Source organism: Rhinatrema bivittatum, chromosome 4 (assembly GCF_901001135.1).
Source record: "Rhinatrema bivittatum chromosome 4, aRhiBiv1.1, whole genome shotgun sequence".
Classification (NCBI taxonomy): domain Eukaryota; kingdom Metazoa; phylum Chordata; class Amphibia; order Gymnophiona; family Rhinatrematidae; genus Rhinatrema; species Rhinatrema bivittatum.
In genome coordinates this window covers 215,689,101-215,712,290 of record NC_042618.1, presented here as the reverse complement: position 1 = coordinate 215,712,290, position 23,190 = coordinate 215,689,101, and the positions used below count along the sequence as shown (strand labels likewise).

General features: G+C 46.0%; 1 protein-coding gene across 2 annotated transcripts in view; it reads right to left on the bottom strand.

Annotated features, from left to right (window-relative positions):
• Positions 1-23,190, bottom strand: part of LOC115090504 — a 991,523-nt gene that overhangs the window by 936,840 nt on the left and 31,493 nt on the right. The gene's annotated exons all lie outside the window — the stretch shown is intronic.

Genomic DNA, 23,190 nt, shown 5'->3' with positions numbered 1-23,190 from the left:
ACGCACAATTAAACTCTGGAATTTGTTGCCAGAGGATGTGGTTAGTGCAGTTAGTATAGCTGTGTTTAAAAAAGGATTGGATAAGTTTTTGGAGGAGAAGTCCATTACCTGCTATTAAGTTCACCTAGAGAATAGCCACAGCCATTAGCAATGGTAACATGGAATAGACTTAGTTTTTGGGTACCTGCCAGGTTCTTATGGCCTGGATTGGCCACTTTTGGAAACAGGATGCAGGGCTTGATGGACCCTTGGTCTGACCCAGTATGGCATTTTCTTATGTTCTTATGTTCTTAGGTAGTACCTTCTCGGACTGATCTCTGGTACTGACCTTGGCCTGCCTGACTACTCTCTTTGTCTGCTGCCTGGAACTGACCCTCGCTTGCCTGACTACTCTCTTTGTCTGCTGCCTGGAACTGACCACTGCCTGCCTGAACATTCTCTTCGTCTGCTGCCTGGAACTAACCACTGCCTGCCTGACCACTCTCTTCATCTGCTGCCTGGAACTGACTCTCGCTTGCCTTGACTACGCTCGGACTGACCTTGGTATTGACCCCTGCTTTGGCTGACCACTTATGGATACTCTAGCTTTGACCCTTGCGCTTCACTCGGACACTCTCTTCTGGCCTACCGTGACTACTAGACCGACCTGCTTGGATTCAACCCACAGCCTTCACCTGACTAGATCCGCAGGCGCTGCCTGCCTCGCCCGGAGAGCCTTCCTGAACTGTTACCTCCCTGAGGTCTCTGGGGCTTCCAGTTTGGGTCTGGTCCATCCTCTCTGCATCAGCCTCCGTGGAAAAGATGCGTTCTTAATTGGAGGAATCTACCATGGCCAACCCAGGGGCTCTTGCCCATACCTTGTCCTCATGGGCACCGCTGGCCCCCCCAGCTCCATCCCGTTTCAATGGGGATCCTCGCCTCTATCGAGGCTTCATAAATCAATGTTATATGCAGTTCTCACTGCAACCCTCGCTTTTCCCCAATGAAGCAACAAAGGTCACATTCATCCTCTCGCATCTTGAGGGGAAAGCTCTGGCATGGGCTTCCCTGCTCTGGGAGCATTCCGACCGTAATTCTTCACCAACTCCCTCAGTTCATCTCTGTCTTCCAATGCTCCTTCGAGGATCCAGGTCGACAGGCGGTCACTGGCCACCAACTACTCCACCTCCTTCAAGGTTCGCACTTGCTCGTTGAATATACAGTGGCGTTTAGAACTCTAGCAACTGAGTTGGGTTCGCAAGAGGACTACCTGTGGGCACTCTACCTCGAGTGCTGTCTCCTGCCATTAAAGATGAGCTAGCCATCCGCGATATCCCCGTATCTCTAGAAGACCTGATCTCCCTGGTCGGTAGAATCGACTACCGTCTTCGGCAACAGCATCAGGAGGTAAGAGCTCTTCGACCTCCTGCCCTATGGCCACCCTGTTCGGCGAGTCCCCAGTTGAAGGCCTTACCAGCGGCCCCTCAACCTCCCGAGGAGCCTATGCAGATCAACTGTGGCTGCCTGACTCCAGAGGAACGTCTCAGATGAAGAAAATATGGTCTCTGCTTGTATTGCGGTGGCTCTGGACATCTTCTCCAGACTTTTCCCGTGCGTCCGGGAAACTCCAAAGCCTGAGCCCGGCAGAGGTCCTGAGCTTGGGTGCTACAGTTTCTGGCCCTCAACTGTTGTTGCCTGTCTCCCTCCTTAGGGTGGCACGTTCATTCGTCACCACCAACCTCGTGGACACTGGAGCGAGTGGAAATTTCATTTTAGAAGAGATTGTCACACTCCTTCAGATACCAGTCCAACCATTGGAGGTACCACTATGTATCGCCTCAATTCAAGGAGAACCTCTCTCTGATCATATCACTCACCGTACTTTGGCTATTCACCTCACTGTTGGGACCCTCCATGACGAGGAGATCTCCCTCCTGATTTTGAAATGATCAACACACCCAGTAGTCCTTGGACTTCCTTGGCTCCAGTTACATGCACCCCACTTTGACTGGCAATCCCTGCAACTCACCCAGTGGGGCCCTCGATGTCAAACCCACTGTTTATGGCAAGTGTCTCCATCCATGACAGTCCTAAGCTCTACAACCCTTCCTGGATTACCTGCTCCGTACTTAGAATTTAAACACGTGTTCTCCAAACAAAACGCAGATATCCTGCCTCCAATCTGGATGTTCAACTGCCCCATAGAACTCCTACCTGGAACCATGCCTCCCAAGGGCAGAACCTATCCTCTTTCACTCCCAGAAACCCAAGCAATGTCAGCATTCATCAAGGAAAATTTGGCCAAAGGGTTCATAAGACCCTCTACTTCCCCGGCAGGCACCGGGTTCTTCTTTGTAAAGAAAAAGGATGGAAGTCTAAGACCATTCATAGACTACAGAGGTTTGAACGCAGTAACCCATAAGGACTGGTACCCACTACCATCAGTGAACTGTTCAACGGCCTGTAGGGCGCACAAATCTTTACTAAACTAGATCTACGTGGGGCATATAACCTAGTACAGATTCTACCGGAAGACATCTGGAAAACCGCCTTCAACACAAGAGATGGATATTACGAGTACGTAGTAATGCCCTTCAGGCTGTGCAATGCCCCTGCAGTCTTCCAGCGGCTAATGAACGAGATTTTCTGGGACCTTTTGTACTCATTTGTTGTAGTGTTTCTGGACGATATATTAATCTTCTCCAAAGATCTGAAGTCTCATCATTCCCACGTTCAAACAGTCCTCCAGCATCTCAAAGACCACCATCTCTATGCTAAATTGGTGAAGTGCAATTTTGAGCAACCAGTCTCCCATTCCTGGGCTACATCATCTCCAGCCACGGGTTCACCATGGACCCCGACAAACTCCAGGGTATTCAAGATTGGCCTCAACCAGTGGGTCTCCAAGCCCTACAACGATTCCTTGGATTTATAAATTACTATCGAAACTTCATCACCAATTACTCCTCGCTGGCCGCACCACTTACTGCTATGACGAGGAAGGGATGCGATCATCGAGTGTGGAGTCCCAAGGCCCAATCAGCGTTCCATGTCTTGAAAGAGGCCTTCTGTATTGGCCCGTGTTTACGTCACCTGGATCTTAACCGCCCCTTAATAGTCTAAGGGGTAGATTTTAAAAGAAGCGCGATCAGCCTACTTTTGCTTGCGCATCAGACTCAAGCAAAAGTACGCTGGATTTTAGTAGATACGCGCGGAGCCGCGCGTATCCACTAAAATCCTGGATCGGCGCGCGCAAGGCTATCGATTTTGTATAGCCTGCGCGCGCCGAGCCGCGCTGCCTCCCCCCGTTCCCTCCAAGGCCGCTCCGAAATCGGAGCGGCCTCGGAGGGAACTTTCCTTTGCCCTCCCCTCACCTTACCCTCCCTTCCCCTACCTAACCCCCCCACCCGGCCCTGTCTACACCCCCCCCTTACCTTTGTCGGGGGATTTACGCCTCCCGGAGGGAGACGTAAATCCCCGCGCGCCAGCGGGCCTGCTGCGCGCCGGGCCGCGACCTGGGGGCGGGTACGGAGGGCGCGGCCACGCCCCCCGGGCCGTAGCCACGCCCCGTACCCGCCCCCAAAACGCTGCCGACACGCCCCCGCAACGCCGCGCGCTCCGGCCCCCGCCCCCCGACACGCCCCCCCTCCGAGAACCCCGGGACGTACGCGAGTCCCGGGGCTCTGTGCGCGCCGGGAGGCCTATGTAAAATAGGCTTCCCGGCGCGCAGGGCCCTGCTCGCGTAAATCCGCCCGGTTTTGGGCGGATTTACGCGAGCAGGGCTCTGAAAATCCGCCCCTAAGTTCATACATCCGCTATTGGAGCAGGAGCGATCTTGAGTCAATACTCCACCAAGGAAACCCTAGTTCCATGTTCCTTTTATTCACATAAATTTTCCTTCACAGACCTCCTAGCAGTAAAACTTGCCCTCCAGGAATGGCGTCCCTGGCTTGAAGGGGAGCAACACAGATTCACTAAATTTACCGACCATAAAAACCTGGAACACCTAAAGGAGGCCCAGTTACTTAACCCAAGACAAGCCCGCTGGGCCCTATTCTTTGCCCGCTTCAACTTCAAGCTCCGCTATCGCCCAGTGGCGAAAAATCTCCATGCAGATACGCTCTCTCGCTCCGTCGAGCCTGAAGACACATCCGAGACTCCCAGGCACATTATTGATCCAGCTTGCATATCTATTGCAGTCACGACTACAGTACCAGCCGGGAAGACGGTGGTCCCCCGCCATCTCCGTGAACATGTACTTCGTTGGGCTCACGACTCCAAGCTGGCCGGTCACTCCGGCCAAGCCCGAACTCTCGAGATGCTCTGAAGGCACTATTGGTGGCCTGGTATGTCAAAGAACTCCCAAGAATACGTGGACTCCTGTCTGGTTTGTGCACAGCAAAAACCCCCATGGAGGCTTCTTCAACCACATCCTGCACCCACCGAGCCCTGGTCTAGTCTTTCCACAGGCTTCATCGTGGATCTGCCTCCTTCAAAAGAAAATACTATTATCTGGGACATAACAGACCATTTCTCAAAAATGGCCCACTTTGTCCCCTTACTTGGACTCCCATCAGCTCCAGAGCTAGCTCGACTCTTCTTAACCCACCTATTTCATTTACATGGACTACCACAAGAAATTGTCTCCAATCGTGGCCCTCAATTTGCCGCTAAATATTGGAGGTCTCTCTGTAAAAAAGTTCAATATCACGTTAAACTTAACGTCAGCGTATCATCCACAAGCAAATGGCCAGGCCGAGAGGACTAATCAGTCTTTGAAAACCTTCCTACAATCAAATGTCAACGACCAGCAAGATAACTGGGCTGACCTCCTGCCATGGGCAGAAGTATCCCATAACACCCATATCGCCTCTGCCACAGAAGTTTCCCCTTTCGCTGTAGTTTTTGGCTGTCAACCTCGCCTACCCCTGCCAGTTCCATTCAGTGTACCCTCACCTGCAGCCCAATCTACAGCACAAGCCATACGTCAGCTCGGAAACCAAGTAAGGGAGTGGCTCTGCCAAGCAGCTGACCAGGCCAAACACATCACAGACGCCCATCATCGAACTGCACCTCTGTTCCTGCCTGGACAAAGAGTCTGGCTTAGTACTTAGCACATCTGGCTACGATTGCCTTCCCAATGGCTAGCTCCCAAATTTACTGGTCCATTCCCCATCCTTCGACGCGCAGGAGCAGTCACCTACCAGCTGAAACTTCCAGCTTCCATGGGGATTCACAACACGTTCCATGTGTCACTACTCATAACCTTGATCTTGTCCTGGCCTTCCCGAAGGCCTCCTCCACTGACGCAACACTCAGCGGAACATGAAAACACCTTACAAGTTAGAGAAGTCTTAGACGTCCGACGGCGTCGGGGCTACTGGGAATACCTACTTTCGTGGGAGGGCTTCGGCCCAGAAGAGAATTCATGAAAGCCCTCTCACCACATTCTCGATAAAAATCTTCTTCAAGAGTTCCATCAGCAACACCCAGAAAACCTCAGATCGGTAAGGGGGGAAGCCTAGAAAGGGGGGTACTGTTGCACGTCCCGGCCGCATGGGTGCCACAACCGAGTCTGCTCACCTTGCGCTGCCCTCCACTAGCTCCGGTCTTGCCGCTGCTGCCAGTTCCCGGCATCCCCGACTCTCACCACGGCCCTCTCCGTCTTTCTCTATGCCGCAGGCTTCACAGCGGAGCTCCCGTTGGGGCCCGTGTCTTCAGTCGCCTTGGCCCCGCCCATAGGCGTGCACGTAGCCAACGTCCTGAGCTTTAAAGGGCCAAGCGCGGGAAAACCAATTCGGAATCAGTATGATGACATCACTTAGTAGCCCTATAAATAGTGAGGCCTGTCCCCAGGATCTCGCCTTGGCAATCAAGTCAACACCGTGGTGTTCTAGTTTGCCTAATCCTGTGTTCCAGTGTCTCCTTGTTCCAGCATCTCCTTGTTCCAGCGTCTTCGTGTGTTCCAGTGTTCCTGCACCCTGTGTTCCTTCCTGTGTCCTTACTCAGGTAGTACCTTCTCGGACTGATCTCTGGTACTGACCTCGGCCTGCCTGACTACTCTCTTCGTCTGCTGCCTGGAACTGACCACTGCCTGCCTGACTACTCTCTTCGTCTGCTGCCTGGAACTGACCACTATCTGCCTGACCACTCTCTTCGTCTGCTGCCTGGAACTGACCACTGCCTGCCTGACCACTCTTTTCGTCTGCTGCCTGTATCTGACCCTCGCTTGCCTATGCTCAGACTGACCTTGGTATTGACTCCTGCTTTGGCTGACCACTTCTGGACGGATTCTCTGGCTTTGACCCTTGCGCTTCACTTGGACACTCTCTTCTGGCCTATCGTGACTACCAGACCGACCTGCTTGGATTCTACCCGCGGCCTTCACCCGACTAGACCTGCAGGCACTGCCTGCCTCGCCCGGAGAGCCTTCCTGAACTGTTACCTCCCTGAGGTCTCCAGAACTTCCAGTTCGGGTCTGGTCCATCCTCTCTGCGTCAGCCGCGCACCCTTGCTCTTGTGGGCACAACCCTCCGCTACCTCTCTGGGAGACCATCTGAGGCCCACCTAAGTCCAGGCGGTCTGGGTACCCAAGGGCTCAACCTGCGGAAACCCCGGACTGTTATTGGCGAAGTTCCAGCTAGCCTTTGTCTCCTCGTGTGCTCTTCCTCCTGATGGCAGGTGCTCTCTGGGTCCAACCAGAGGGCCGTACCAATCCTGCACCAGGGCAAGGGATCACCTGCAGCACAACAATTGTATTGTAAAAGGTGATGGCAATGTTTTAAATAATGTATGAGTGTATGGGTATGTGTGTGTTGGTTTGATGAATAGATGGGTTTTATAATGAGATGTGTTGATAAGTAATATACAGTATTTTATTATTTGGGTGCATCTCAGAAAATTTATACTGATTTTGTTGAATAATAAATGTAGTAAATATAATAAACGTAATTGTAATAGTTATTTGAACCATTGTAGTGGAAATATATGTAATTTATATATTAGACCTCTATTTATGTATATTATTGCTGTTGATTTCAGAGGGAAACATACTCCATATAATTACCTGATTGATGTTTCTATTTTTCCATTGTTGCACTGCATACAGAATTTGGCTTGTTGTAGTTTCCAGTTCAGGTTTTGTCTGCTATTTATATTTTATTATGTCCTTATTCTGTATTTGAGAGTCTGTCTGTGTTTTGCATGAGTGACTGAAGTGAGGTATTCCAATAGTGTATAGTTTCTATGTAGGGATCTATAGCAGCATGGCTTGTTCTATTTTCCTAATAGGGGGTGTATTGGTGTAATACTTGCAGTGTTGCCTTTTCATAGGTAGGGTTGTTGTTCATGTGAGTGCTGGTAGTTAGTGCTGTTTTGATATAGAAAGTTTTTTTTCTGATCTGGGACCATTGCTTTTTAATATATTTATAAATGACCTAGAAATGGGGACAACAAGTGAGGTAATCAAATTTGCCGAGTACACCAAATTATTCAAAATTGTTAAATCACAAGAGGACCATGTAAAACTGGGAGACTGGGCAAGCAAATAGCAAATTAAATTTACTGTGGGCAAGTGAACGTGATGCACTTAGGGAAGAAATTATAGCTACACAATGCAAGGTTCCACATTAGGAATCACCATTCAGGAAAGGATCTAGGTGTCATCATTAAAAATACTTTGAAATCTTCTGCTTAGTGTGCAGCAGCAGCCAAAAAAGCAAATGAAATGCTAGGAATTATTAGGAAAAGAATGGAGAATAAAACAGAGAATATCATAATGCCTCTGTATCCGGGGCAGCTCAAGACAATCTACTGCCCGAAGCGAAAGCTGAGATGGTGCCCCCCCCCTCCCAAAGCAAAAGCAGGCCAAATCACCAAGATGGCCCTGGGAAGGGGGGGGGGGGGGGTCAAGTGTACCCTTGTAGTTTGGCCCTTTCGATGACTAGAAATGCTGTAGAAGTGGGCAGGCAGAGGTCAGAGTTCCCAGATAAGAATGTCAGTAATAATATTACTAGGAAGCTAGGAACCCTATCATCTGCTTCACAACCTTCCCTAGCATTTGTATCTTGGGAATGTGGGAGATAAGTGAATGGCAAGGGTCTTTGCATAGCGCACTCTCTCAAGGCTAGTGCAAGGGTATTAGGCACTTAGCAAAGCTTACAGTCTTGCACTCATCTCCCCCCCCCCCCCCAGCTCTCATCACATACACAATTAAAAACTACGCATTTATAACAACAGATTTTATATGAAAAAAGACATTCAAAGTACAGATTTCGAATGTAAAAATATCACTTACAACAACATGAATGTTATATTTACATGCAGTGCTGTGATGACCATGAGGGTACCCTGCAAAAAAGACCCTTGGAGTCCATAAGCCTTTTGTAAAAAGTGTATTGGGTTTGTTCTTGGCCCTCAGAAAGCCATGAATAAACTGAAGTACAATTACAAAGTAGTAAACATCCCATATCAAAATGACTCTAAATGCCACCACTCAAGAAGTAAGAACCCTATGCATGAAAATGCAACACTGCAAATATTACACCAGGTCCTAAAACACCAATACACCTTCTATTAAAGAAACAGAACAAGCCAGGTTGCTATAGATCCCTACACAGAAACTACACAGTAACAGAATACCTCACCTTCATCCCACACCAAATCATAGACAGATCTTCACCAAATACAGAATAAAGTGACAAACTATAAAGATAAACACACAAACAAAAACTGTACTGGAAACTGCAAAAAGTCAGACTCTGTATGTAATGCATCAGTGGAAAAAAAAGAAACATCAACATTCTTCATAAAACAATAAAATAAAAAAATATAAAACAGTCATAATAATAAAACCATACAAATAAAAATACATATTTGAAGACAGCTGATGAATAGAATACCATTATTTAATTAAATTCATATACACATTTTTAAAAAGTTCCCAAAAGCTAATAAAATATTTCAAAACAGCAGATAAATAAGTGCCTCTGTATCGCTCTACGGTGAGACCGCACCTTGAGTACTGTGTACAGTTCTGGTCGCCGCATCTCAAGAAAGATATAGTTGTGATGGAGAAGGTACAGAGAAGGGCGACCAAAATGATAAAAAGGATGAAACAATTCCCCCTTTGAGGAAAGGCTCAAAGAGGTTAGGACTTTTCAACTTGGAGAAGAGATGGCTGAGGGGAGATATGATAGAGATTTATAAAATAATGAAGTTACTAGGTGATACATTTAAAAATAATTGGGCAGATTTTAAATAGGCCTTGCACGTAAAATTAGGCCTTCACGTGCATGGTCAGACCTTGCAAGCGCCGAGTGTATTTTCAAAAAGGCCCAGCCATGCGCATAAAGGCCAGTAGGTGCATAAGTGGTGGCCTTCCTGGAAGGAGTGGGCCAGGACAGCGGCATTGATCAGGTTGGGCTCTGAAGTTAGTTGGAAGACAAAAGAAAAAAAAGGAAAACATAAGAATTATGGGTTGGGGAGGAGAGGGGTAGGGAAGTTCCCTCCAAGTCCGCTCCTTATTTAGAGCGGACTGGGAGGGAACTGGGGAAGGCCCCGATGAGTCGCCCCGCGAAACTTGCAGAAATCTAGCCCCCCTTGCACACACCATACACACATGCATGCATGGATAACAAAATCCGTTGAGCATGTGCGTGCGGCCTACCAATTTTATAATTGCATGCACTGGCAAGCACACATTGGGAGGGCAAAAGTTCGCCCACATATTGGAAGGGCAAAAGGCCATTTCTGCATGCAAAATCTCTGCTTTGCCTGCAGAAATCCCTTTGACATTGATGCCTTCTCTATGTCTGACAAATTCGACCAAAAGAATTGTAATAACATATTACAATAATAATCTTGCAGTTGGTGTATTTTTGACCATGCATGTATGAATGCAAACCCTCCACAAATTCTGCTTTGTAAGCTGAATGAGTCAGTGCTGATGAAAGCTATCAGCACCAGGAAATAATTATGGACATTCGTGTGCCTAATACCACTGGTTACTAGGAAACTATGCATTTTGAGCTCTTCTGTAAACAATTAGGTTTATCACAATTATACTTGAAAGTTTATAAAATGCAAAGAGAATGTCAACAGGAGAAAACTGAGTGTGCATTGTTTGGTCAGGCTTTTGTCAGGTCTGTACTTGATAGATATGTGTGAGATTCAGGAGATTCAAAGAAGAAAAAAAAATGGTAGAGGGATTTATTTATTTATGTAGATGTCCATATTCAATGTTGCTGGCCAGCTGGCAAAGTTATCCAGATAAACATAGCTGGCTAATTTTGCTGGGATATTCAGCGATGTGCCCATGCTGCTGGATATATCCAGCTATGTCAAAGTGAGCTGGATAAGTTTATCCAGCTAACTTTAGTACTAGTACTTTATGGCAATCATAGAGCTATCTGGCTGTGTTAGCTGTTTAACGTTGAAAAATGGCATTTATTCAGCTAACTTAGGGGCTGATGCAAAAAACATGTGCTGAAAGCGGGTGCTGAGTGTTTAGTGCCCGCTTTCCTAACACACACCCAGGCACCTCTCCTGGAGGCACCTTGCAATATTTTAATTAGGGGTCGCTTTGTCAAGGAGACGCTAGGGTCGATTGCGCGTCCCTAGCACCTCCTTGACAGCGGGTGCTGAGAGAGGCCGACTGTCCACCGGTTAAGAAAACAGATGCTGAATTTATCGTTGTCCATTTTCCTAATCGGAGCACAGCCACGGGTTCGGAAAACGGACACTGGTTAACTGAGCATCTGTTTCCCAAACCTGACCGTTGGCACTTTTTAAAAAACTTTTTCTTTTTTTAATCTTTTGCTCCTCCGACTTAATATCCAGACAGGCATTAATTTCTGAGTGCAAAAATGTGCATATTGGACGCATATTTTCTTACTGCATGTGGAGTGAATAACTAATAGCCTCATTGACATGCATTTGCATGTGATGAGTGCTTTTAGTTTACTGGTGTGTTGGTCGCACATTGCGGAAGCGCTAATCCCCTTATAGCATAAGGGGCTGTGAATGCACCTACACAACCTGCATCCAACTGCGTGTTAAACACTGTGCCCGGCTGAGCGCACTGTATTGCATCAGCCCCTTAGTGGATCATTCATCATGCTGCTTTAGGGCTCTAACGTGCACTATATTGCGTGTATCGTGCGATATACGTGATATTTTGCATCTCCCTGCCCATATACCCTCCCCTATTACAAAGACTACATGTGCATGCATGAATATTTATTTATTTATTTAGAGGCTTTTCTATACCGATATTAATGGGAACATCATATCGGTTTACATCAAACTGAAGGTAGAGTAATGCAAATGCATGCAAAGAAGGTCGTTAATAAGCAATTTGATGCAAATATTTAATCGCAGCCAATCAAGAGGGTGGTCAGCCATGATAAAATAAAAACATGTCCTAGGGAAACATAAGATGTAAGGCAGGAGACCTGGAACCCTAACGCGGGTTCCAAGGTTCCCGCCACACATTCAAAGGGGCCGTAAAAAATTAAAGAAAAAAAAAAGAAAACTGCGGCCAAACGGGGGGTTGAGCTGGAGTCAGTGCTGACTCCCGTTTCAGCTCTGACTCCCCCAAAAATGAAAAGTTAGTAGAAATCTACATGTGGCGATCGCCCCCTCAAAATCTAATCCCCTCACCTTCTGGCCTCCCAGAAGGCTCAAATACACAACCCCCTCCCCTCGGCCCTCCTGAAGGCTCAAGCCCTCACCCAAAGTCCTCCAGTTCCCAACCCCTTGGGTCCTCAAAGGTTGGGGCAAAGTCAGATCTGTGCCATTTTGGAAAACACCCATCCCCGACGTGGGATCCAGGATAAGGTAAGGGGTGCTCTGGAGAGGGGTAGGGGGCTTGAGCCTTCAGAGGGTCTGGGAGGACAGGGGGTTGGGTATTGGAGACTTTGAGGGGCCAGGAGCTTGAGCCTATGGGGGTGCAGGAGGGGCGGAGGGTGGGAATTTGAGCCTTTGGGGGACTGGGGGCTGGAGCTTATGGGGTGGGGGTTTGGTTATTTGAGCCTCCGGGGGAGCAAGGGGTGGGGGTGGGGGCTTGATCCTTTGGGGGGGCCAAGGGTTGGGTATTTGTGCCTTTGGGGGGCCAGGGGATTGAGCCTTCAGAGGATGGGGAGATTTACTTTGGGGTATGCCACGGCCGCCACCGCATGCATATTTCTACTAATTTTTCATTTTGGGGGGAATCGGGGCAACCTCGACCGGTGGCTCTGGGTTGAAACCGAGGTCAGCACTGACCCCTGCTCAACCTCCCTGTTTGGCCATGCATTTTTTTTTTTTTTTTGGAGAGGGCCACGGCCCTTTAAGACGATGGCAGTCCCATGAAGTTGGGGCCTCTGTCGCGTTGACGGGCCACTTGCTGTGTTATTTTGTGTCGCAGTGTTTGGCCACAACACAAAAGAATGCACCATACAGCCACAGTGTGTTTTCGGGGGAGGGGTCCCACTATTGTGGTGATACTCTTTTCAGTAGTGGGACTCTTACTGTTAAAAACAGCAGCTTGATGAATCTAGGCCTTAGCTGGATAGCTGGCACCACCTCTGAACTCCCCTACCCTGTGTTTATCTGGCTGTCTTAGGGCCCATCAGCATGGCAGGACTTTTAAATCCCACCATTAGTCTTGGTAAATCTGATTTAGCTGAACAAATGGCTCTGAATATGGGCTTTTTAATGTATTTGTATACTGCTTCCCCAGTGAAATCCAGACTGCCGAAAATGGTATACAATAAAACCAATGGTACAATACAATATAGATCAATACTAAAGACACTAAATTTAATCCCACCACCGGCATCCAAATATCATCACCCAAATAATACCACACTCACCCCCAATACCTGATCTCCATGATTCTGCATGTACATGCATACAGTGATGCACTACTTCTGAATTTTAGTAACTCAGTAATGTTATCAGCCTGCAGCAGTCAGATAGTCGAATGGCTTTTGAGGGTCTCCTCTTTATTATCAAGATGGAGCCATCTGTTCAGCCAGTTGCCACAGCAGAAGCCTCCTACCATTGCAATACTAGGTCTTGCACATGGTCATCTAGGTCAGTGGTCCCCAACCCTGTCCTGGGGGCCCATCAGCCAGTCGGGTTTTCAGGATATCCACAATGAATATGCATGAGAGAAAATCTGTATGTTATGGATGCAGTGCATGTAAATTTTCTCTCATGCATATTCATTGTGGATATCCTGAAAACCTGACTGGCTGGTGGGCCCCCGGGACAGGGTTGGGGACTACTGATCTAGGTTATAGAGCTGTCACAGTACTAGCTTGATAGAACATCTAATATGTCTAAAAAGACTTGTTATGTTCATTATGAATAAAAGGAGATAAAGGAAAAAAATGATAAGATTGTTTAAGAAGTGTTCTAGACAAATGGAACTGGTAGGCAGGAACTTTGCTAGGCTAAACAGCTCTCTGATCGGGAAGTGGGGTAGGATCCCTCCAATGTTACGGCCAGCCGATCTCCCACCAAATGTATATATATTTAAATTGATCCACCAGACATACTTCTGAGCTCATAATTTATCCTTGATCCATTTTAATCTATGTCCTCCAGATCTGCCAATTGCACCATCTGAAGATGTGGTGCCAGCGTGCCATGCTGCCACTGTTCCTACAGCTTTAAGCCCAGAGGGTTGGGCTTAAATGCAGCTTTTTTTTTTTTTTTTTTTAAATGAATGTGCTGAGTGAGTGTTCAGGGGGATGTTGGGGGGGTTATGTTGCCCAATATCCCATTAGGGAGGTTTTGCTTCTAGGGAGTGAGGGTACTTCTGTTCTTACTATGATTTGTAGTCCCTTTAAATTGTGCCTGGAGATGCCTACTCTGCCTAGTACTTCCACTGGGCTTGCACTACTGCAGGATGAAGACTTTTACAGAGGAGCCATCACTCTCAAAGACTGAGGCATCAATTCCAGTTTTCGCACGGAGTGCCAGTTAGCATAGAGCTCCCTCATCCTTTGACTGCTTTCCTGACCAGTCCTTCTTCAGCACGGAGTGAAAGACCCTCCTCCCTACTTGGGAGTCTGGTGAAGCACATCCTACTAACTGCCAAAAATAGAAAGAGGAACCCCCTCCCCTCCCCCCATGCTACTGCAGCTGAGGGAAGAGGCCTGGGGCAGTCGGTGGAATCCATTCCGCTGGCCGCTGAAGAGAGATGAAGGCCCATATGCTACTGTAGCTGAGGAAGAGATTCCTGGAAAGATAGGAAGGGGATGAGGGAGAGGATGAGGAGGAAAGATGTTACACAGGAGGAAGAGAGCAATGGGCATGCTGGGCTGCATTTGGGAAGAGAGGGGCATGCTGCTGGGCAGGAAGAGAGAAAAAAAGGGAGATGGATACTGCTGGGCAGTGGATGAGAGAGGGGATTGGTGAGCAGAGAGGGTGGGAAGAGAAAAAAAAGTGGGATACCATGGGGCAGGGAGGGAGATGGAGGGAAATGCAGGGCAGAGAGTGCGGGGAGAGACGGAGGGGATGCTGTACTGGAGCCACTGTCAAAGGAGAGAGCACTGTGTTAGAGGAAGCACCACTGCAGGGAGAGGTGCCAATTAGCTGAGCGTGGGCCTGGGTTTCAGCAAATTTTAGAATGGCAATTCATGTGTGGGCAAGAGTTTTTAGTTTCTTGTCCATAGTTCAGACTGACTTCCTGGCAGGAACATATTTGCATATCGGAAAAGGGAGAATACATTTCAGGAAATGGAATCATGAAGACTAGAATAAACAAAAATATGGAAGACTGGATTGAGTGAGGGCAATTTACCCAGAGAAGTGGCTTTGAAAATGTCCCTTATGTATACCAGAAAATGCTAAAAACAGTATTTGTACTAGATGCAGCCACAGGACGAAAACAGCTTTCTGGAGGCAATTCATTTTTCATTTAATTAAACAATAATACATGTTTTCTGCGTCAGTCCTCTCTGCCCTAGATTCTTCCTCCTGTTCTCTCTCCCTATCCCTGTCTCCCCCTTTCCTCAGCAACTTCTCTTGAGAGAGGACCAATTTGTAGTACACATAAGAGTGCTAGAAATAGCTGCATAGGTGCTGATGCAATTTTACCACAGGAAGGTACATTACCACTTATTTGCTTATTACTGACATGATCACGTACACTTGAAAATGTTGAAAGAATTCCCTCTATCCTTTCCATCTCTCTCCCTCCCACTAAATCCCCGGGTGAGCAAGACCTAAAAATTGCCAAGAATGCTAGCGATGCTGCCATAATTTGTCATTTGTTGCACATGTTCTTCCCTGAATTCAAAATTATAGAAAGTGGACCACATCAGCTAAAGAGCTGCACTGGACTTAGGCCACCTGCTATGAGTAATAATCACAGACCTATCTACCTTCAAATGACATTCTTCCCATGTTACAATTTAATGGCATTATGATGCCAGTAGTTTGTCAGGTTATAAATCTGGGAGTAATTTATGAACCAAATCTATCTTTTTGCTCACATATTAATAACTATATAAAATCTTCATTTTTTAAAAGTACGCATGCTACATAATCTGAAACCATTTTATCTGTGGATGATTTTAGGGCTGTTCTTCAGTCGGTGTTGTCGGGATTGGATTATTGCAATTCTGTCTCCTTGGATCTTCCTTTCAATATGATCAGAGCCCTAGAAGTAGTTCAGAATTCACCTCTTCGAGTTCTGACTGGAGCACAGTTACACGATCAAGTCTTGGAGTAATTGCATTGGCTGCCGATGGCATGGCGCATAAAATACAAGATGGTGACTTTAGTTCATAAGGATCTAAACAATAAAGCCCCTATGTTAATCGCCTAGGCCAATTTTGTTATAGTCAGATGACTAATACATGTATCAATAAATAAGTAAATAAATATATAAAAATGTTTCATGCTTTCATGCTAGAACTTTTTCAACTGGTGCACGCATACACTCGAGTAGTCAGGGTCGATTGGATATTCCTTCTAAGCAGGTTCATTTATGTGAGGCATACAAGAGAGCTTTCTTGGTAGTCAGACCCACTCTCTGGAATGCCCTTCTGGCCTATCTTCACTTAATAGAGTTCCCTAAGACATTTAAGAAACATCTGTAAACATTTTTCTGTCAGCATGCTTATGGGGCCAGTGGTCAGCAGTCAATGTCATCTGTAGGATTTTGACTGCTTTTTCTTGTGGATCATTATTTGGAATCCAACAAAGAAAGATAAGTATTATGGATAATTTGGGGCACTTTTTTTTACATACAATTAAAATATATAAAAAATATATACAGAGCAATGATTAAACCCATAGACACTTTTAAAGCATAGGTATAAGATTTGCATGATCAGTGTCAGATTTATGAAGTTCTATCAATTTTAAGAGAATGTATGTGAGTATTTTATATATCCAAGGAAGGATTCCATGTTTCGCTGATTGATTTTTTTTTTCTATTAGTATGTACTTTATGGCCTTTAAAAAGTTTCACAAGAAAATATATAAAGTCCTTTAAATGATTGTTAGAGAACCAATTAACTGAATTGTTTTCAAAGAAGTAAAGGCATATTTTAAATTAAATCAAGTAAAGGTTTCTTCAGCCTAATTCAGTAATATCTTATTCCATGAACCAAAACCCATCTGAATCAATAAAGATGGCATGAAAACAACTTAAATATAGGAGCATTGACAGTGTAGGTCACTAAAAAAAACACTGCATTTGCACTAGATTTAGCCTTAGAGAGAGCACAGCTTGCTGGCGGCTACTCATTCTTTATAAAATTAAGCAGTAATGAATGTTTTCTACTAAAGTCCAGCTCTCTGGAGGAGCATTTGAGTAAAATACAAAGCTCAGTACCTTCACTGTATGCATCAATGAAATGCAAAAACATGATTGCTGCTTTAATAAATCGGCATTCCATATGAATTGCTAATAGACTGGATCTTATTTTCCAATTAAAGTAAGAAAATGAATATAATGAGGGCACTTTTCACATGGCACGGAGAGTTTGCTTACTAAAAAAAAAAAAAAAAGCTTCACCCATTCCATGCCATCACAAAATATATTTTTGTCTGATTCAAAAATCTCAGAATAGAAGATAATGCCATTGACCAATTAGCAATTTTAATTCTCTCACTAGGGCTGACACAGGGAATATTCACCCCGTCATGTATTTATTTATTTATTTATTTGAGTGTTTTATATGCTGTCATTCCATGTGAGAATCACTAGATCACAACAGTTTAAAGATTTAACACTCACAGACAAAGGGTGAGTTACTAAGGAAGGCATACATACAGGTAAAGGTTCAAGGTAAACATTCCAAATCTAAGGGTGTACTTCAGAGACGGACAAATAGGGGCAGATTTTAAAACCTGCGCGTGCAGCTGCGCGCATGTTATAAAATCCAGGGTCGGCGCACGCAAGGGGGTGCACAATTGTGCAACTTGCGCGCGCCGAGCCACGCAGCCTGCCTCCGTTCCCTCCGAGGCCACTCCGAAATCAGAGCAGCCTCGGAGAGAACTTTCCTTCCGCCCCCCCCCCCCCCCGCACCTTCCCCTCCCTTCCCCTACCTAACCCGCCCCCCAGCCCTACCTAAACCCCACCTTACCTTTGTTGAAGAAGTTACGTCTGCCTCCCGGCAGGCGTAATTTACGTGCGCCGGTGCACGGCCGGCCTGCGATCCCGGGCACAGCGGCAAATGGCCACTGTGCCTGGAGGCTCAGGCCACGCCCCGCCCCCGGACCGCCCACGCCCCACCCCTTTTTGCAAGCCCTGGGACATACGCGCGTCCCGGGGCTTGCGCGCGCCGCCAAGCGTATGCAAGATAGGCTCGGTGCGTGCAGGGGCAGGCAGGGGCAGCTTTTCGGGGGTTACGCACGTATCTTACGCGCGTAACACTTTGAAAATCTGCCCCTATGGGGGGGGGGGATTGAGAGAAAGGGGTGTAGAGTGTAGGACATAGTTATCAGAGTGAAACAAAATACATGGGGGTGAATTTTAAAAACCTGGTGTGCGCCAAAAGCAGGAGATATGTGCAGAATTCAGGCCGGTGCACACTGTGTGGATTTTAAAAGGTGCCTACATACGCACGTAACTCCTGGTACGCACACAAATCTTTTTTATGGAAAAGGGGCGGGGCATGGTGTGGTGTGGGTGGGGCATGGGCATTCCAGGATTTATGAATGAAACCATCACATAAATACTTATGCACACAAGTGTATTCTGGCATCCCCTACTGCATAATTTTACTTCTACTATGGATGGCGTGAAAGTCCTAAAACAAAAAAAACTAAGCTAGTAGCGGGGCTTTAAGGGTAGGGGTTAACAGGTTAAAAGGGAGGCTAATTAACTAGGAAGGTTAAGAAGTGCTATCCTTTACCTGGGGGTACTGGGAATGAACTGGGGATACTGGTAATTGTATTGGTGCACGTGTCTACTTGCAGATTTTTTGTTTATAATGTGCTTGAAAAGATTTTTATTATTAGATTTTTCCTCATTGGCAAGACCCTCCTCAAATTCTCTCTTGGTCTGCTTTATTAGTGTTTTACATCAAATTTGGCAGTCCTTATGTGTCTTCCAGTTATCCTTATAGGCCTTGCTTCCATTTTTTAAAAGATGCCTTTTGGCTTTGATAGACTTCTTCTTAGCACCATTTAGCCATGCTATCAGGTGCATGTTCCAATTTTGGCTTTTCTTAATTTGTGGAATATGTTTTATCTGGGTTTCCAAGATTGTATTTTTAATCAGTCTCCATGTCTCTTGCAGACTTTTAACCCTTATAATTGTTCTTTTTAGTTTTCTTCTAATTAATTTTCAGATCTTATCATAGTTTCTCCTTTTAAAATTAGATACAAATGTAATAGTTTTATTTATTTTTCCTCCAGTGACTATCTCAAATTTGATTACATTATGATTACATTATGATTTCTGTTGCCAAGTGGCTCTACCACTATTACTTCTTGCACTAGATCTTCAACTCCAGAGAGAATTAGTTCAGAAGTAGCCCCCACCCTTTTTGGTTCTAGACTAGAACCTCCATGAAGCAGTCATTTATGGTATCTAGGTACTTAAAATCCTTAACATGACCGAATGAGACACTAAAACATGAAACTACCACAGTTTTATCTATAAATATACTTATGGTTACTTTTCATCTATAGAATATGTGCTAACTCAAAAAGTATTCTCATGCTGCTAGTTTCTACTGCCTAATAAATACTTTCATAGTAACATAGTAAATAATGGTAAATAAAGACCAAAATAGTCCATTAAGTCTGTCCAGTTGACATTTGTCCTCTGTAGGTATATGCACATATGAACTCCCTTATGCAACCATAAACCATCTCCCCTTCCCCCATGTCTTCTACCTGACCTCTCAATCCTCTCCCATTCTCACAACTCTCCACTTCCATTCCAAGCATGCCTAAAATCTGCCAGTGATGGCCTCTGCCAATTCTGCTAGCAAGCCACCCCGGGTACTGCCATCCCAAACCTTGCCCCTACAAGACCCACACTGAAGTCACCATCCAAACTCTATTGACATGTGAAATTATCTCCACAGCCACTAAGATTGATGATGCTTGTATAAAAAATCCAGCTTGCCAGTGTTCATATAAGTCCTGGTCTTTACCATGGTCCCTGCATGATGCAGATTGACCTAACTTTCGTGGAAGCATGATGCTGTTGTACCACTGCTGTATACAATTGTAACTGCTGTTCTGTACAAGTTACTCCAGTACTTCATTACTATCCTCTTGTCACTAGGGATCCTCTGGGTTTATCCCACGCTTATTACTATGTAACTTCTTACTATCTTACTATGCATCTTCCCTGGTATGCCCTAATGAGATATTCCAATCAATATTGGGGTAATTAAAATCTCTCATTGTTTCTACTTTTAAATGCCTGTCTAACATCTGTTAGCATTTCACAGTCTATTTCACTACCCTGGTCAGGCGATATCATTCCATTTACAGGAAGAAAAATGGAAATCTATTCAGTATTTACACTTTGGGGTAGATTTTAAAAGGTACGAACGGGCGTACATGTGCGCGAGCTACCCGGCGCACACATGTACGCCTGATTTTATAAAATTGGGGGTTGGCACGCAAAAGGGGGTGCATAATTGTGCATCTTACGAGCACCGAGCCCGCTTCGAGCCACGCTGCCTTCCCCCATTCCCTACCCCCCACCCCACCTTCCCTTCCCTTCACCTACCTCCCCGCCCTTTCCCCCCTACCTTTTCCTTTTTCATTCTTCTGTTGCAAAACTTACTTCAGCCCTGGGGCTGAAGTAAGTTGCGTGCGCCGGCCAACCGCCGGCACGCGAACCCTGGCACAGCAGCTAATGGCTGCTGTGCCTGGAGCCTCTGACCCCTCCCCCACCCTGCCCCCAGACCGCCCACCCCACCCACACACCGCCCCTTTAGTAAAGCCCTGGGACTTACGCGCGTCCCGGGGCTTTACGTGCGTCACCGGGCATTTTGAAAATAGTCCTGGCGCAAGTAACCCTTCAAAAATTCGGCCTTTTATGCACTAGATATGAAAAGGCAACATAAAGCCCTTTCTTTTCTTTTCTCTATTTGATATGTTTGTAGCACAATGGGATTGGGAGGAGCACCATGTATTTACCATGTTGAAGGTACTGCCCATAGCAGGACAAGAGGTAGCAAGGGCAGAAAGTTCTTCCCTTCTTACTATTGGCAAAGAAATATTATTTTGCAATTCCTTAAACCCTTTTTCTCATAGCTGTGGCATGACTTATCTACCTTCTCCCGTTTGGCCCCCATATAAAGTCTAGTCCTTTAGTTGACCTTACGAGTCAGTGCCAGTGCTCTTCCACTTTTAGGAGCTTGCTTAATTCTTTTTAAGCCCTTTACTTGTAATGATCAAGTCTTCTGAGCCTCCTTTTAGAGATGACATTATTATTGATGCACAAGTTTACATACTGATAGTAGATTGGCTCTTTAAATGATATGTCACATACTGCATGTTGTGTAATCCATACTAAACCCTTCCTGACAACTTTCAATTTCAGCACATGCAATATGCTCACTTTTTAGCAATATCAATCCTTTCTGTCTGGCTCACTGATCTTCTTGGTGTACAAGAATTATGCAGAATGTATAAAACTAAGAACTATGATAACTGTTTGTGGGACAGGTGACATATTTTATTTTGTTTTTAGAACATTTATTAAAGAAGCATTGCAGCACAATTTGATCAAAAGTTAGCTGTCATTGAAATAATGCCAGAGGTGTGCAGAGTTTGAGTTAATCAGACAAATATTATGAACAAACTTTATATTGGAGGAGGAGCCTAGTGGTTAGAGCAGCAGACTACAAACCAAAATTAAAATCCCACTGCTGCTCCTTGTGACCTTGGGCAAGTCACTCCACCCTCCATTGCCTCAAGTATAAACTTATTGTAAGCCTTTTGGAGAAAGGGAAATATTGTACCTACAGAACCTGGATATAATCTGCACTGAAGTGTCAAAAAGTGGATTATAAATCAAATAAATAAATAAAATAGAAATACACGTGTAAGCGATTCCGTGCATTTTTGTGCAAATTAGAAAGAAATGTTCTGGGGGTTAGAGTTGGGAATAGGGAAATCAATGACATACATGCTTTTAATACTGGGCTCTGACTTTTATGGTCCAGGATTCTGAAATGTAGACATTAGGAAAAAAACACAGGACTGCTTCTATGGCCAAGCTCAAAAGCAAAGCATGTTCAAGCAGTAGCATTGTATGAATTATCATGAAGGTTGCTCACCCTATAAAAATTTTGCTAGCAGTAATTTTGTTATGGGTTTGAGAGTTGCTTGGTTTTCCCTAACATAAGGCTTAGGGGTAACCTGCATTGAGCGATAGTTACTACCCTTAACAGAATCATGGGGGTATCCTGAATGGAGCGGTAGTTACTACCATAAGAAGCTTGCTGGGTAAACTGGATGGACCATTTGGTCTTTTTCTGCCATCATTACTATGTTACTATGTTACTATGTATTTTCATTTCCATCCTTTGGAACTTGTGTGATGCCATCAAGGACTAAGGGCTCCTGAATGAATCTCAGTCATAAAGGAGAGAATGAGAATCAACAGGATTGTAAAGATCAGCAAAGTTGCTGGGCTTGATAAACCTTTGATCTGACCTAGCATTAGGGATGTGCATTCGTTAGTTTTTGGACATCCCTTTATTTTACGTGTAAGCACATATATAGGGGTAGATTTTATAAATTTATGCACGCGCGTACTTTTGTTCGTGCACCAGGCGCGAACAAAAGTATGCTGGATTTTATAAGATACGCGCATAGCCGCGCGTATCTTATAAAATCCGGGGTTGGCGCGCGCAAGGGGGGTGCACATTTGTTCAACCTGCGCGCGCCGAGCCCAGTGCGCGCTGCCTGTTCCCTCCGAGGCCGCTCCGAAATCGGAGCGGCCTCGGAGGGAACTTTCCTTCCACCTCCCCTCACCTTCCCCTCTCTTCCCCTACCTAACCAACCCCCCCGGCCCTATCTAAAACCCCCCTTACCTTTGTTGGCAGATTTACGCCTGCCAAAAGCAGGCGTAAATCTGCGCACGCCAGCGGGCTGCTGGCGCGCCATCACCCAACCCAGGGGCTGGTCCGGAGGCCTCAAGCACGCCCCCGGGCCGGCGCCACGCCCCCGGTCCCACCCCAAACCACCCCTGACCCCGGACACGCCCCCTCCCCGCCCCTTTTACGAAGCCCCGGGACTTACGGTTGTCCCGGGGCTGTGCGCGCGCCGGCGGCCTATGCAAAATAGGCGCGCCAGCGGGCAGGGCTTTTAAAATACGGCCCAATAGGCTCGGCGCGCGCAGGGGGGGTTTGGGGTAGGTTTTCGGGGGTACATGCGTATCTTACCCGCGTACCCCTCTGAAAATCTACCCGTGAATGAACAGGCGAATGTACACGGAAAACATGGTATGCACGTCTGTCTAAAGTACGACTATTAGGTACATACCATTTGTTGAGCAGACTTTCATTCACGATAGGCATCCAAATGAATGAAACAAATGGATGTGCAAATGCACATCCCTACCCAGCATTACATTTTTTTGTGTTCTTATGTTCTTAAGTATGTCAGGTTTATACATTCTCTTAGCCTTTTTTTGTCTCTCACCAGCTTTACCACCTCTCTACACATGCAATGGATCAACCAGTACATTCTGCTAGATTACTAGCTGGACACTTTTAGACAAGCATG